General features: G+C 49.0%; 2 non-coding genes across 2 annotated transcripts; both read left to right on the top strand.

Moving 5' to 3' along the window:
- The first annotated feature begins 807 nt into the window (after positions 1-807).
- Positions 808-881, top strand: trnat-agu (transfer RNA threonine (anticodon AGU)). The gene has a single exon. It is a non-coding gene; the product is annotated as a tRNA-Thr (tRNA).
- A 107-nt stretch (positions 882-988) lies between these two features.
- On the top strand, positions 989-1,060 carry trnaq-cug (transfer RNA glutamine (anticodon CUG)). Its single transcript has one exon. It is a non-coding gene; the product is annotated as a tRNA-Gln (tRNA).
- Positions 1,061-13,656: the final 12,596 nt, after the last annotated feature.

Genomic DNA, 13,656 nt, shown 5'->3' on the forward strand with positions numbered 1-13,656 from the left:
TCTGCCTCAGTTGCTCCTCTCTATCTCTGTTGCCCGTGACGGCAGCACTCCGCTCTGCATTCCCCTCCGTGCAGTAACACCAACCACAGCCACATTCAAGTGATACCACACATTTGGCTGATTTAATGGCACAAATGCATCGTGACATGCACGCAACTTGTGTGCGCGCACACACACACAAGACTGCAGAGGGGAGTGAGCATGGTTCCAATGGGAACCACTGCAAAAAGACGTTCCTTGTGAAGAAGAAAAAGGAACCATTTGATTTAGTGGACACTGTGCACATAGGCGTACCGGTACTTTTAAACGTTTACTCTGTGAAGTTGTTCCTTTACACAGTGGAAGTTTGCAAGTCCTGCACGTCAGGCTTACCCTGTACCAAGTCTTTGCTCGCCATGGAAGCATCGCGGTGAGCGTTAAATTTCACACAAGCATATGTTTTCATGGTGAAGCATCAGCAGATCTGTCATCCGAGAAACTTCTTGCATGCCATCAAACCACTCACACAGCACCTGAAAGCAAAGTCAACAAAAATGCATGACTCCAGTAGCGCAGATGTGACACAGTTAAAAACAAATCTCCTCTTACAAGTTAGCTCCGTGCTAACATCCAAGAACCACTGTGAAGAGCCAGTCAGTGGTTCCATGGTGTAATGGTCAGCACTCTGAATCCAGTGATCCAAGTTCAAGTCTGGGTGGGACCTTTACTATTGTGACCTCAGTCATCAGGACTCACTGTACTGTTCAGTGTTTCGTTGCTCCACAGACTTGATCTCCAAGACCACTGGGCTTCTCTCTTCACCTGTGTGGCGCTGTGGCTTAGTTGGTCAAAGCACCTGTCTAGTAAACAGGAGACCCTGGGTTCAAATCCCAGCAGTGCCTCAGAGGTGGAGCATTGCTTTTAGACACTTTATCAAGACAGCAGGATTTATGGCACCAGTTTGATGAAGGCGCGTCCAAGAACCACTCCAAGGTCCCACAACACCAGTGGTTCCATGGTGTAATGGTCAGCACTCTGGACTCTGAATCCAGTGATCCGAGTTCAAGTATCGGTGGAACCTGTCTTTTACACCGCCCTGGTCTTCAAGCTGCAGCCTCCCTCCACATGGATCCCAGCTCAGTGTCAGATCATGGAAGCAGAGTGGCGCAGCGGAAGTGTGCTGGGCCCATAACCCAGAGGTCGATGGATCCAAACTATTGCCTGCTATCAAGATCTATTGATGCCTTTTAGTAACACAAGGTTCAAATCCAAGTGTTGCCTGCAATGTGTTCATGAAGAAGCGTTGGACCATGAGGCTCCTCTCATCATCATCAACTCTCCATACGATAAACTAAGGCAACAGTGAGTTCCTCAAAGACAAGGAACGACCGAGAACCAATGGGTCCATGATGTATTGGTCAGCACTCTGCAGTCTGAATCCACTGATCCCAGTTCAAGGGTAAATACCAAATCTTCTTCAACCTTCTTCTTCTTTCTCTGTGGGCTTCTCCCTTCAGAGGTGGATCACTTTCCTCCATCTCCCCCTGTCCTCTGCTTCCTCTTCTCTCAAACCTCATGTCCTCCTTCACCACCTCCATCAATCTCCTCTGTGGCCTTCCTCTCCACCTTCTGTCTGCCAGTTCCAACATCCCAACATCTTCATCTACCAATGTACTGGCTCTCTCTCTCCTCTGTACATGTCCAAACCATCTCCATCCAGCCTCTCTTCCACTGGTTCTCTGCTCTCACCACAGATCACAATGTCACCCGCAAACATCATGATCCAAGGAGCTTCTTGTCTAACCTCATCTGTCCATCACCATGGCAAACAAGAAGGAGCTCAGAGCTGAGCCTTGGTGCACTCCCACCTCCACCTTGAATCCACCTGCAGCACACCTCACCACTGTCTCACACCTGCCACACATGTCCTGCACCACTCCAACACACTTCTCTGCCACTCCAGACCTCCTCATACAATACCACAACTCTTCTCTTGGCACTCTGTCGCACACTTTCTCCAGCTCCACAAAGACACAGTGGAGCTCCTTCTGACCTTCTCTGTACTTCTCCATGAACATCCTCAAAGCAAACACTACATCTGTGGTGCTCTTTTTTGCCACCACAGATGCAGTGTTTGTCTCCTCCTTATTGCCAGTTGTGCCTGAAAGTCCCAGTCGGCTGTTTGAGGGGCTTTAAATGGCCCATAGACGCATTGTCACATGCAGCACAAAAGGAGCAGTGTCTTGCTTCCTTTACCCGAACCTCCGTCTTTCTTTTACGCGATGCGCTGCCCAGGACATCAGGATCTGCCAAGGAATGCGGAACATGAGCTTCAAGTGAAAACCTAATGCGTCAAAGTCCACTTTTACGTCCTACATACAGTCCACTCCACTGAAGTTTGACTACATGGTTTTTACATGATTCTCATCAACCAATGTCTCGTTCTATGGTCTCAACAAATGCTCTTTTGACTCGTTGATTCAGCCATCTTTTTATTTTTCACCAGCTGCTCAGTATTTCCTTTTGTTTTTCTGTATGTGTTTTGAACAGACCAAAAGAGCGGTTTCGACAGACAGACCAGTCACTTTGGTGTGAGGATCGACTACCCTGGGAGTGATAACTTTCTCAGGTATTGTGTCTCCTTTGACGTGACCAGCCACTGGCAGGTCACACTGACACTGCACCCGATAGTTGGACTTGTCACCGCAAGCGATGGTGCCATGTGACATGTGTGAACTTCTGCTTTGTGACTCAGGCGAGTGGGAGTGCCAGCAGGCGCTGATCTGACCATAGTCATAGATTTTTTATGGTGATGAAGGAGTGTAGACTCATTCTGAACGTCAGTCTCTGCAGCTCCTTCGAAGTCCGTGGTCAGCTGAGGAGAATGGTCATGTGACTGGACGGTTGACCAACGTCCACCTACGGGAAACTAAGGATGGAGTGACTAAAATGTCTCAGTGAAGTCCTCTCACTTAAACCGTCTTCAATTCATTCTGATATTTCTGAAAACGAAGGACCGTCCGCACCAAGGCCTTCACACCTCAGTTTCATTCACGTCGGCCTTCAAAGAACCTCGTCAGCAGACTTTCCATGACTGCTCATACTGTTGCCAAATCCTGCCCCTGCTGGGGAAGGCTCCATCTACGGAACACACTTCTCTTAAACCACAGACATTCGTCTGTGTTCTCTGTAGCCAGTCGGAAAGGCTCTGACAAAAGTGCAACAATTTCATTGGTCGATCATTTTGCTCTTCATTGGGGCTGCACAAAAATCACTGTCATCGTGCGCTAGTGACATCGCCGGGCGGAGCGTCATCCTTCCTTCCTTCCTCCTCCAGCTCCTCCCAGGGGATCCCGAGGTGTTCCCAGGCCAGAGCGGAGACATCATCTCTCCAGCCAGTCCTGGGTCTTCCCCGGGGTCTCCTCCCGGTAGGACATGCCCGGAACACCTCCCCAGGGAGGCGTCCAGGGGGCATCCGGATCAGATGCCCGAGCCACCTCAGCTGGTTCCTCTCCATGTGGAGGAGCAGCGGCTCCACCCCGAGCTCTGACCCAACTCCTCACCCTGTCTCTAAGGGTGCGCCCAGCCACCCTGCGGAGGAAACTCATCTCAGCCGCTTGTATCCGCCATCTCATCCTGTCGGTCATGACCCAAAGCTGGTGACCACAGGTGAGGGTGGGAACGTAGATCCATCGGTAAATCCAGAGCTTCGTCTTGTGACTCAGCTCCCTCTTCACCACGACGGTGCGATACAGCGACCGCATCACTGCTGCCGCTGCACCAACCCGTCTATCGATCTCACTGCGGAGCGTTATCTTCCTGCTTTTTTTCAGACTTTTCTTCTTGGATTTGAAAAGATGATGTCGACCTAAAGAGCGTACTGTGGTGGCCACACCTCGCTATTGTACGACCACAACCCGAGGTGAATATGACAAATGGTCATGGACTCAGTTTTGGTCCCCCGTCACAGAGCGCAATATGACGAGGCAAATACACTTCGAGGAACAGATGATAATTCAGGACGCCTTTCCAGGAGTGACCATCAGTCCGAACAGCACATAGGTATTCAACTTGAACCGTTCACGTGTTCCCAGGCTGCCGCTGTTTTGGTCACAGACGACCTCAGACGTCATCTGAAGTTTAATCAATAGTCATGTCGTGAATAAGCTGAGCCATGAACGTGAGCACTGCTGTTCAAACCTGCTGCTACTTCTAATGATAGTCATAATAATAATGACTATAAGGTTTATTATGAGTCCAGAGGGACTCAACTTGATTCTCTCCCTTGTGACAGAAAGACACAAGATTTTTATTTTTCATATTTATTTGTCATCATTATTGTCATCTTTGTCAATGTGTTCCATGCCTGAGATCCAGTTGTGTGAATCAAGCTATTTCTTTCTCAGTATCACCAGTACTACTAATGTTAATGTCGCAGTAGAGCTCACAAAGAAAAATGATTCGCTATGCATTTTCCTGTAACGTCCAGCCCCCACTCTTCTTCCTACAAAGCTTCTCTTCTGCAGCACCAGGTCTGGTTGGAAACGTCAAAACACCGCTCTGTAATTACACTGCAGAAACACGGCTCATGCACCACGACAGGCACCGCATTCGCCCCACGTTCCTTTCAGGTCAGTTTGTGTTGCGTAATGCTCACCGTTAGCTTGTTTGTCAACGAAACACCAGATCAACAAATTATTTCAAAGAAACAGTCAGGACTGGTTAGAAATCAGTGGTTTCTGTCATGGCCCCTCCCGCATGCTTTTATTTTTGTCAGGTACTTCCTGCTCCTGTGTGTCTTTTCCCTCTTGACAGAGTCGGGCGCGATCGGCAGCTGCGATCTATTTTCCCTGATGAGCCTCCACCTCTGAAGGAGAAGCTGGAGGTTGATGCAGCGCCAGATCGTATACTGAACATTTTGGGATTTTTACTTCCTTGCATTTTTACTTCCTGGTTTGCCCTGTTTTTTGCCTTTGTGCCTGAGACTTTTCGTAAGTTTGTTCCATAGTTCCTCTTCACTCGTGCGCGACCTGTTGCCACAGTGTTTCTGGACTCTTCTGATGCTCCCTGGACTTGGGTTGAGCTTGCTCCGTTGGAGTCTCTCTTAGTTATTTGGTTGGACTTGGGCCGCGTCCCATTTGTGTTGGCTCTGCTGTTTTTTGCTATCAAACTCTGTTTCGGACACATTGACATCAGCCTCTCTATACTTCCTGCACTCCTTATTGTCTGAGTCATCACAGTTTCTTTGGTGTTATTCTGGAGAGTCATCTGGACCTTGGAAGGTTTTCTCATTCGCTTCTATGGCCATGACCACTTCTTTGCCTGTGTATTGTAGGAGCTCCGTGACTCTCCTGCCACCTGCTGTCTGATTGCACATAGTGATATCATACAAAGGATAATTCTATGGATGAAATGAATGTTGTTTGCCTGGTTTCCAACAGTAAAACATTTAGTCGGAGCTCGTCCTCTCCTCTCCACATGAGCACATTGAATCCCTTTGTTGTCCATCTGAGCTACAAACGTGCCACTGTCGTATTTGGGGTCAAAAGAATCAAGTGTATTCGGCACAGGAGATGACTTGCCCATCATTTGTCGTACTTTCCAAATGACCCATTGTTTGCCATGGAGTGTTGTTATTTACCCCACACATCACATGAGAGAAGAAGATTGCGGTATGTTGATAACTAGCCCGAGGCAAGGATGAGATGAGTTGCCTCATTCCGAGCTGGTATTTTTTATTGGTTTTGCTCTTTGTGTTCGGAAGGCCTCATCACAAAGGCTATTACATCAGCAGCCGCCAAGGTTAGCGCCAGCAATCACACGAGCGGCGGTTATGAAGCCCGTACGCCAGAAGTACATTTTTCTTTTCATGCCTCGAATAATGTGGACTTCCAATGGGGCGTTGGTGAGACATCACGGCGGGAGACGCGCGATGATGATGGTGGTGTGCTTTTGTTGTCTGTTTGAAGATCGTGTTTTATTGCCGACACATTTCCGACGTGAGATGCTAATTGTCATTCAGGGCGCAGTCAGCTAGCTAGACGTGAAGTCATGAACAGGAACATCATATTCACCCAGATGAGGCATGCGAGCAGTCACTTGTTTTCCATGTAAACATGCCTTTCTTTTATCTCGCGCAGTCACGTGCACGCCGCTCGCTGTTCATCTCTACATGCTTCTAATATAAAGGCATCAAACTACGAGTCCTTTGAAGCTGCTTAAAGAGGGCCAGCAAACATGCTAACATCTGCATATGTACTGGAGATGTTTAGCGGTGGAGAAGAAACACTTGGCGAGAGGATGGTGATGCTGCCGTCAGATCCAGGATGAAAAGGAATGCATGAAACCGTGTTGCACCATCATGTAGCAGAAATGCTAGTGATGGAATGCGCTACCAAACTGCGTGTTTGATCACGATCCGATCTCAACATTGATCGTCCATGACGGTGTGACAGCAGACAGATAAAGACGTCCATCAGATGGAGAACGTTCCTCGTGCTGGAGAGTGGTTTGTCCTTGTGATGACACTCACTTAGCGGAGCATTTTGGAAACTGCAGCTGCTCGTGGTGACCTTGGAAGTGTTGGGTGAATGTCAACAGTGAAGGGACCAGTTGTGCAGCATTGTTGAAGCTTCATGAGGCACACTTTTTTTCTTTTTCAGGGGAGGTGGGGAGTGAACACGTGTCTGGGTTTGACAGAGTTGGACGTCCAGGCAACAGAGCACGTCTTTTTTTGGTCCCCCTCAGGTTCTGTCTCGGGGGGTTGGAGTCTGCACGATACATGGTGAGCAACACGTCACTGCATGTTGACAAAGGCGTCTGGATTCTGGATTTCTCCAGGGTAAATCCCTGTGTGGGAGGCATGGGGGTGATCCTGCTGTAAAGCTTCTTCATCATCATCGTCCTCCCTGGTCCTGGCATCCTCTTCACCACCTCCTTCGTCATGAGGTGCCTGGTACCTCCACATCCAACAAGCTTTGTCCACCATGCTCTGTGTCTCTCTTCTCCACATGTGCGAACCATCTGAGTCTGACCCCCCAAACTTCTCTCTCTGACATACTGGTTTCTAATCTAGTCCTTCCTAGTCACTCCCAGTGAAAGCAGCTGAGCATCTCCTACTCTTGACTCTTCTCACTCTGGTTCCTGTTTCTCCGTCTCTGAACCGAGTATCGTGGCAGGTCTCACGACTGTCCTGTGGAGCTTCCCTTTCACTCTAGCTGCCTCTCTTCCACCGGTCACCGCCCGGCTGCACTCTCCTCTTCACCTCTTTTAATCCCTGCCTGTCACTCTCCATACATACCAGAAAACCATCACAAACCTGGCGAGCTAAACGAGACCTACCTCGGAGACATGGGTGGTGAGGAACAGGCTGCAGAACATGCTCTGGTAGGTCGTCCACCGTTGTTTCCTTGAGGCCGATGAACTTGAGCAGCGTGACTCACAAGGTTGCACAGGCAAAGACGTCAATCGGGTCAAGTCTTTTCATTCTGAGAGCTCCTTTCCAAAGGTTTCAGTGACGTGGCAGTTTTGTGCGGATGGATTCCAGTGTTGCTGCATGTTGCCTTCTTGTGCACCGCCATCTGTTTGTCCCCTGTTTGACTAGAAACTGCAGCTCATTGGATATGTTTTTTTCCTTTTTGATAAAGTGCTTTTTTGGGTTCTTGTTGTTGTGGATTTGAGCCTCCATCAGGCTGAGTTGTGTATACCAGACCTGCCAGGGCGAGCACATGGAGCCGTAGGAGAGGTGGACTTGGGACGGTCCTTCGCAGGGCACCTCTCACACTGGACGTGATGCCTCCGCTCCCCCACTTTAGACTGATTTACAGTCCTCGGCAGCAAAGTGTTCCACTCTGCCGCGAATATTTGATAAGCGCTGGAGGCGTGTTCCACGTCATTGTTGATGTTTTCCCTGACTGCACAGATTCTAACGGCTCATTTGCAGTTCACTTGGAATCGCGAGACGCCTTTGCTGCCTAATTGGTCGCTGTCATATCACAGCCTAATTTAAGAACAGAGAGATTTAAATATGGATGCAAATATTTCAAAGAGCATGGAGAATCGGCTTCAGTACCAGTGGAAAAGCAAGGGAATCCATTTTGTATGAGCCATTTCTGAAGCAATTTGCGCGGGGTGTTAGCGGAGACCCACCGCAGAGATGAGAGCGCGCGTCGCTCACTGCTGTTGGGCTGCGGCCTCTCTTGAACCCTTCAAATCCAATTTATCTGGGAAATAAGGTTATCTCTTTCTGCTCGGCACTAATCTTTGGAATCTTTTAATTTGTTGTGCACTGGCTGTCAGCGCATTTAATTGGAGATACATCAGCCCAGTGTCACTTATTACATTATTATTAGAGGATTCACGGCTGAGTTGCTGTGGCGACTCTGCCTCGCTGATGCTCCATCTGTGTCGCTGGGTTTGTTCTTAGCCATTCCTGCTTCTATTGAGAGGAAAACCAAGCGCTCTGTTCTTAGCCTGTTTTAAGTCCTGTTCTGCCTGTGAAGCTCTGATTATCATTATTTGTTAGGAGGGAGGACGGGTCCCCGTGTTTCTTGTTCCTCCATTGTGCAAGTTTTGCTGAGCAGACAGCGACACATTATTGGAAACTAAAAAGCCTCTGAGTGACTTTGATGACGGCTTTTGAACGAGGCCTTGAAAAGCCTCTCGCTGCGAGACACGCTTTTCTGATCTGCGCAATTTCAGGCAAAAGCATCAGCCCTCTCTGTATAATGTGGGGTTTGTTGGAGCTTTCATCTGACCTGCAGTCGTCGTGCTGTAAACACAGCGCAGGCGTCACTGAGCATCAAGGGGTCAGGGTTCATAAATGAAACACACCGTGCACCGCACACATCTTTACCAGGCGACTGAACACGGTGGTGGTGTTAATTCTCCAACCATCAAAACACGTCTGCGTCTAGCTTTCATGATGAAGATGAATGGGTTTGGGGCACATGCTGTTGTGAAGGCTGTGGCTTGTCACTCTTGTTTGTCCCGGCCATCGATACATGCAACAAGGGATGCACCACACTGAACTGAAAATGTAAATGTTTTGAGAACATATTTTCACGTCAGTGAAAGTTAATGTTCAGATGACTGAATATTTCAAATAACAGCTAAAAAAACTGCGCTAAATATTTGACAGAGTCAACAAAGGAATGATCAAATGAAGCGTAGACGTGTGACACGTGGGTGGTAAAGTCAAACTCATTTCCACTTGTTGAACCGCTCATGTATTCCCAGTGAGGGTTGGTCTCCGTCAGGGTTGTGCTTTGTCCCCAGTCCTGTTCTTGGTCCACATGGACAGGATTTCGAGGCGCAGTTCTGGTGAGGAGGGTTTGTGGTTTGGTGGCCTGAAGATCCAGGCTCTACTCTTTGCAGATGATCTGGTTTTGATGGCTTCATCATCGCGTGACCTACAGCTCACGCTGGATCAGTTTGCGTCTGAGTGTGAAGTGGCCGGGATGAGGATCAGCATTTCTAAGTCCGAGACCATGGTTCTCAACCGGAAAAGGATAGATTGCTCTCTCCAGGTCGGGACTGAGATCTTGCCTCACGTGGAGAAGTTTAAGTATCTCAGGGTGTTGTACTCATGTGAGGGGATTAGGGATTTGGAGATTGGTCGGTGAATTGGGGCAGCAGGGGCGGTATCGCAATCCCTTTGCCGCACTGTTGTCCATAAGAGAGAGCTGAGCCAGAAGGCAAAGCTCTCAATATCAATATCAATCTTCGTCCCGACCCTCACCTACGGTCATGAGATCTGGGTCATGACCAGGAGAGCAAGGTCCCGGATACAAGCGGCTGAAATGGGTTTTCTCCGAAGGGTTGCAGGCGTCTCCCTTAGAGAGAGGGCGAGGAGTACTGTCACTCGGGAGAGGCTCGGAGTAGAGCCGCTGCTTCTCCACATTGAGAGGAGTCAGCTGAGGTGGTTTGGGCATCTCATCAGGATGCCCACTGGACGCCTCCCTTTGGAGGTGTTCCAGACATGTCCAGCTGGGAGTAGACCGAGGGGGCGACCCAGGACCAGGTGGAGGGATCAGATCTCTTCACTGGCCTGGGAGTGTCTCAGGATCCCCCAGTCGGAGCCGGTGGATGTCGCTTGGGAGAACGGCGTTTGGCGTGACCTCCTGAAGCTGCTGCCCCTGCGACCCGGCAACAGATAAGCGGGCGACGATGGATGGATGGATGGATGGATGGATGGAACCGCTCCTGTTGGGTCACCAGTCGACCGGGCTGTGAGCCGTGGTGTCGGAGGCGTCGCCGCTGAAAGTGGAGGATTGGGTTGCCAGGTTTCTTTAACAGTGCCTCTGAGAATGGGGGAGTGTGTTGACATCAGCGGTCTCGTAGATTTCCATTTTTGTATCTAAAAAACACATTCTTACATCATATGGATTAGCAGCGAAAATCATCGTTCAGGCTGCGCTGCACCGTGTTTGATTTGCTGACATGTTGCTTTTTTATCTCCACCATTCGGCCGAATACATCCAGCCACCGGATGTTCGGGGCGTCCTGCGTCGCTCATGTGAAACAGATTTCCCCTCTGTTTTTGTGGCTCCTGAACACAACGTATTATTGACCTTGTTGCGAGTCGTTGCATGTGCCAATCCTGAAAAGAAAAATGATTTGTGGTGAGGAATTGTGGATCAAACCCTGCGTTTAGCGCGGGCTAATCGTCAATGAAGATAAGGCCTCAAGGTTAATAAATGGTTTCGGAGCCCTCACTGTGGTTTGTTATCGCGCGGGGCGGTCGGGAGTCCGAGTGAAAAAGGGACCATTCAGCAGATCATCACACAACTGCGTTGGGAATTTCACCCAGACTAAGGAAATGAAAGCCCCCCCGCTTCTCTTTGTCCAATGGGAAGCCATTGACTTCCACATTTGAGTCACAAAGGCCGTCATTATTCTTTTCGTCAGCAGTGTTCAATTCATTCCTAAAGGTGAGACAACATTCACTCAGTCAATTTTTGCACAGTGGCTCACCAGCGCTCCTTTTCTACCCGCACACAATTACAATATTTATGAGAGCTCCAGCTGATGCAAAGATTATTTCCCCATCACCTCCCACAACACGTTCTGCCTCCTTTCCCTCGCAGACCTCATTCTTTTGTGCGCTCTTATTTTAATGGAAAGTCTGCCGCTGAATTGCTGGAGCATTCAACAGGGTTGTAATTTCCAAAACGATTGGAGGATGTGAATAAGTCAAAGCCGAGGCTCCCGAACAACGCTGGAACATGCACAAACAGACCGAGAAAACACACGGGGACGAGGGGCCAAGTCCGGCGCCGCTAGGGGCCCGGCTTCCCCAGAAAACTCTTTAGCAATTTCTCATTTCTGGAGGTTCAGAACCGGTGTGGACCAGTCAGACTGGCGGCAATTCAAACCCGCGCTCCGAGGTTGAAGCGTAAATGTTTCCATCTGAGTGAATATCTTCTAATACTCCTCTGCCAGATGAAGATTATTGATAGAGAGTACGCATGATAGCGGGTAGCAGCGATGTCATTAGAAATTCTTCCTCAGTCGCCGCCGCCGCTTCTGCTGCTCCGCCTGCCCTTCATTCCATTAAAGCCCACAGCTCTAATATGCAGCAGAAATGCTGCGAGCCGCTTGTTCCTGCGCTTTGGCAGGCGAGCGGAATCTCCATCATTTTGAACTTGAAGGTTTGTATCCCGGTGAGAGATGATTTATTCATGGTACAGTGCGCGAACCGGCAGAGGATTATCTTCCCATGGGGCCCGTCATCCGAGCAAGGACGCAAGTTAACCTGCGGTATGATTCCAGGACGTTCTCGTTCCTGAAACAAGCCCGAGAAGTTAGGCCAGTTGTTGCAGAATAAACAACTCATTTTGAGAGAATCGATTTCTCCTCCGGACATGATGTCAGGTTGGACCACCTGCACCGAACCCAAAAGACAGTCACAACCTCCCTCAAGAAAACTTGCGCTGCACTACTTTAATATTACTTTTTTTGAGGCGATATCTTTGGAGCATCAGATTTGGAGGAGCTCCAGGTTTTTAGCTCTCCATTCCTCCCCATGGGGTTTCCAGGTCTGGTCTCCAGTTTCCTCTGTGGTGGAGCTTCACTGCCTCTCCGCTGCACTGGACCACCGGCATTATCTGCGGCATGACACGATGCAGGGTTTGGCAAACTTCTGTCTGTAAACCCTGGGGCTGTGAAGGCCTGCGTCATCAGCTGGTGCAAACCAGGAAAGAAAGCTGCTGGATCCAGGTTAAAGGACCACTGTGTCTCTGTCTAGATCCTCCGTCTCACTGATGGTGAGAGTCCAGCGTCTACAACCACAGAGTAGCGATACTGAGTGACTTTGTCAGGGCGAGCCAGCATGGAGTCTCTGGTTATTACCGTAATATCCCGACTATAAGCCGCTACTTTTGTCTGACAGTCTGAACACTGCAGCTTGTACAACAGCACAGCTATGGAATTTTACAGGCTGTAATAAGATGAAGTCGCTGGTGATGCAACTGATGAAATCAAAAGCTTCTTATTTACCCTCAAAATGAGCTGTTTTCACCCGCATGTCCACAGCTCCGGCAACAGAGCCGGTCTCCTGGAGGTCTGGAAGCCAGAAGCAGCCGTTGAGACCGGCTGTGGTGTCAGAACTTTGGGCACACGGGCGAAAACAGTGCATTTTGAGGGCTTTAATGTGAATAACAGAAGTGAGGAGTTCATGGTTCAAGTTCAGAACATTCCCCAGTTTGTTTCAAGAGTCAGTCTCAATGCAGGAGCCCTTTTCAAAACTAGCGCTGAAAAGCCTTTTTAAGCCGGTGCACCACTGACCTTTCTACAGCGCAGTCAGCACCACTGCACCCGCGGCTCAGAGACCGCTGCGGCTCATGTACGAGCAAGATCTGTTTTCCTTCTTAAATTTAGTGGGTGTGGCTGATATTCTGCTGCCCTCTATAGTCCGGAAATTACGGTATATATTGAGCTTGTGATTTGGATTTGCTGCTCTGTTGCCCATGTCTCAGAACCCATCCGTGCTCCCTGGTGGAGCGCCTTGGAGAAGAAGCAATGATGACCACGATTATGACCATGTTGAGTCTCATCTCTCACATTCATTCTCATGAATAAACCAATTACACGAGCTCGCGGACAGGAAACCTTTTTTTTTAATTTACTGTTGAGTTGCAAAAACTCCCCAGCTCCTCCGTATGGGTGTTGTTTTCATCTGTGAGCTTGTTTGTGCTTTCACACCTCAGCCTGGTGCTTGAAACCGAGTTGTTGTTTCTGAGAAGAACGCGCTCGACGGGAGGTCAGCGGCTCCAGCGCTACTTTCAACATAAGTTTCTCTGCCTCCTTCGTTGTTCTCATCCCAGACAGCACCAAGAAGAGGAAGCTTCAGCCAGGGTCTCAAGAGGTTCCGCAGGTGACATTACCTTTGACCTCGAGCTCGCAGACTCACACAAAGGTGACTGAACAAAAGATAATGATGCAACTCCTCCCCTTCCCCTCCCCCGCCCTGCCATTCAATATGCAATTAAATATTAACCATCTTCAAAACAGACGACCAAATCTCCTTCACCATATAAACACACTTATCCATGCTCTAATAGTCTTTGAATAATTGATCATGAATAACAGCAGGTAAACAAACAACATAATAGAAGCAAACAGATAAGATGCGCTCTGTCTGTGAGAACACAGAACTCGCTGGTGAGCGTCCACGTG

This window comes from Synchiropus splendidus, chromosome 4, assembly GCF_027744825.2.
Source record: "Synchiropus splendidus isolate RoL2022-P1 chromosome 4, RoL_Sspl_1.0, whole genome shotgun sequence".
Classification (NCBI taxonomy): Eukaryota; Metazoa; Chordata; class Actinopteri; order Syngnathiformes; family Callionymidae; genus Synchiropus; species Synchiropus splendidus.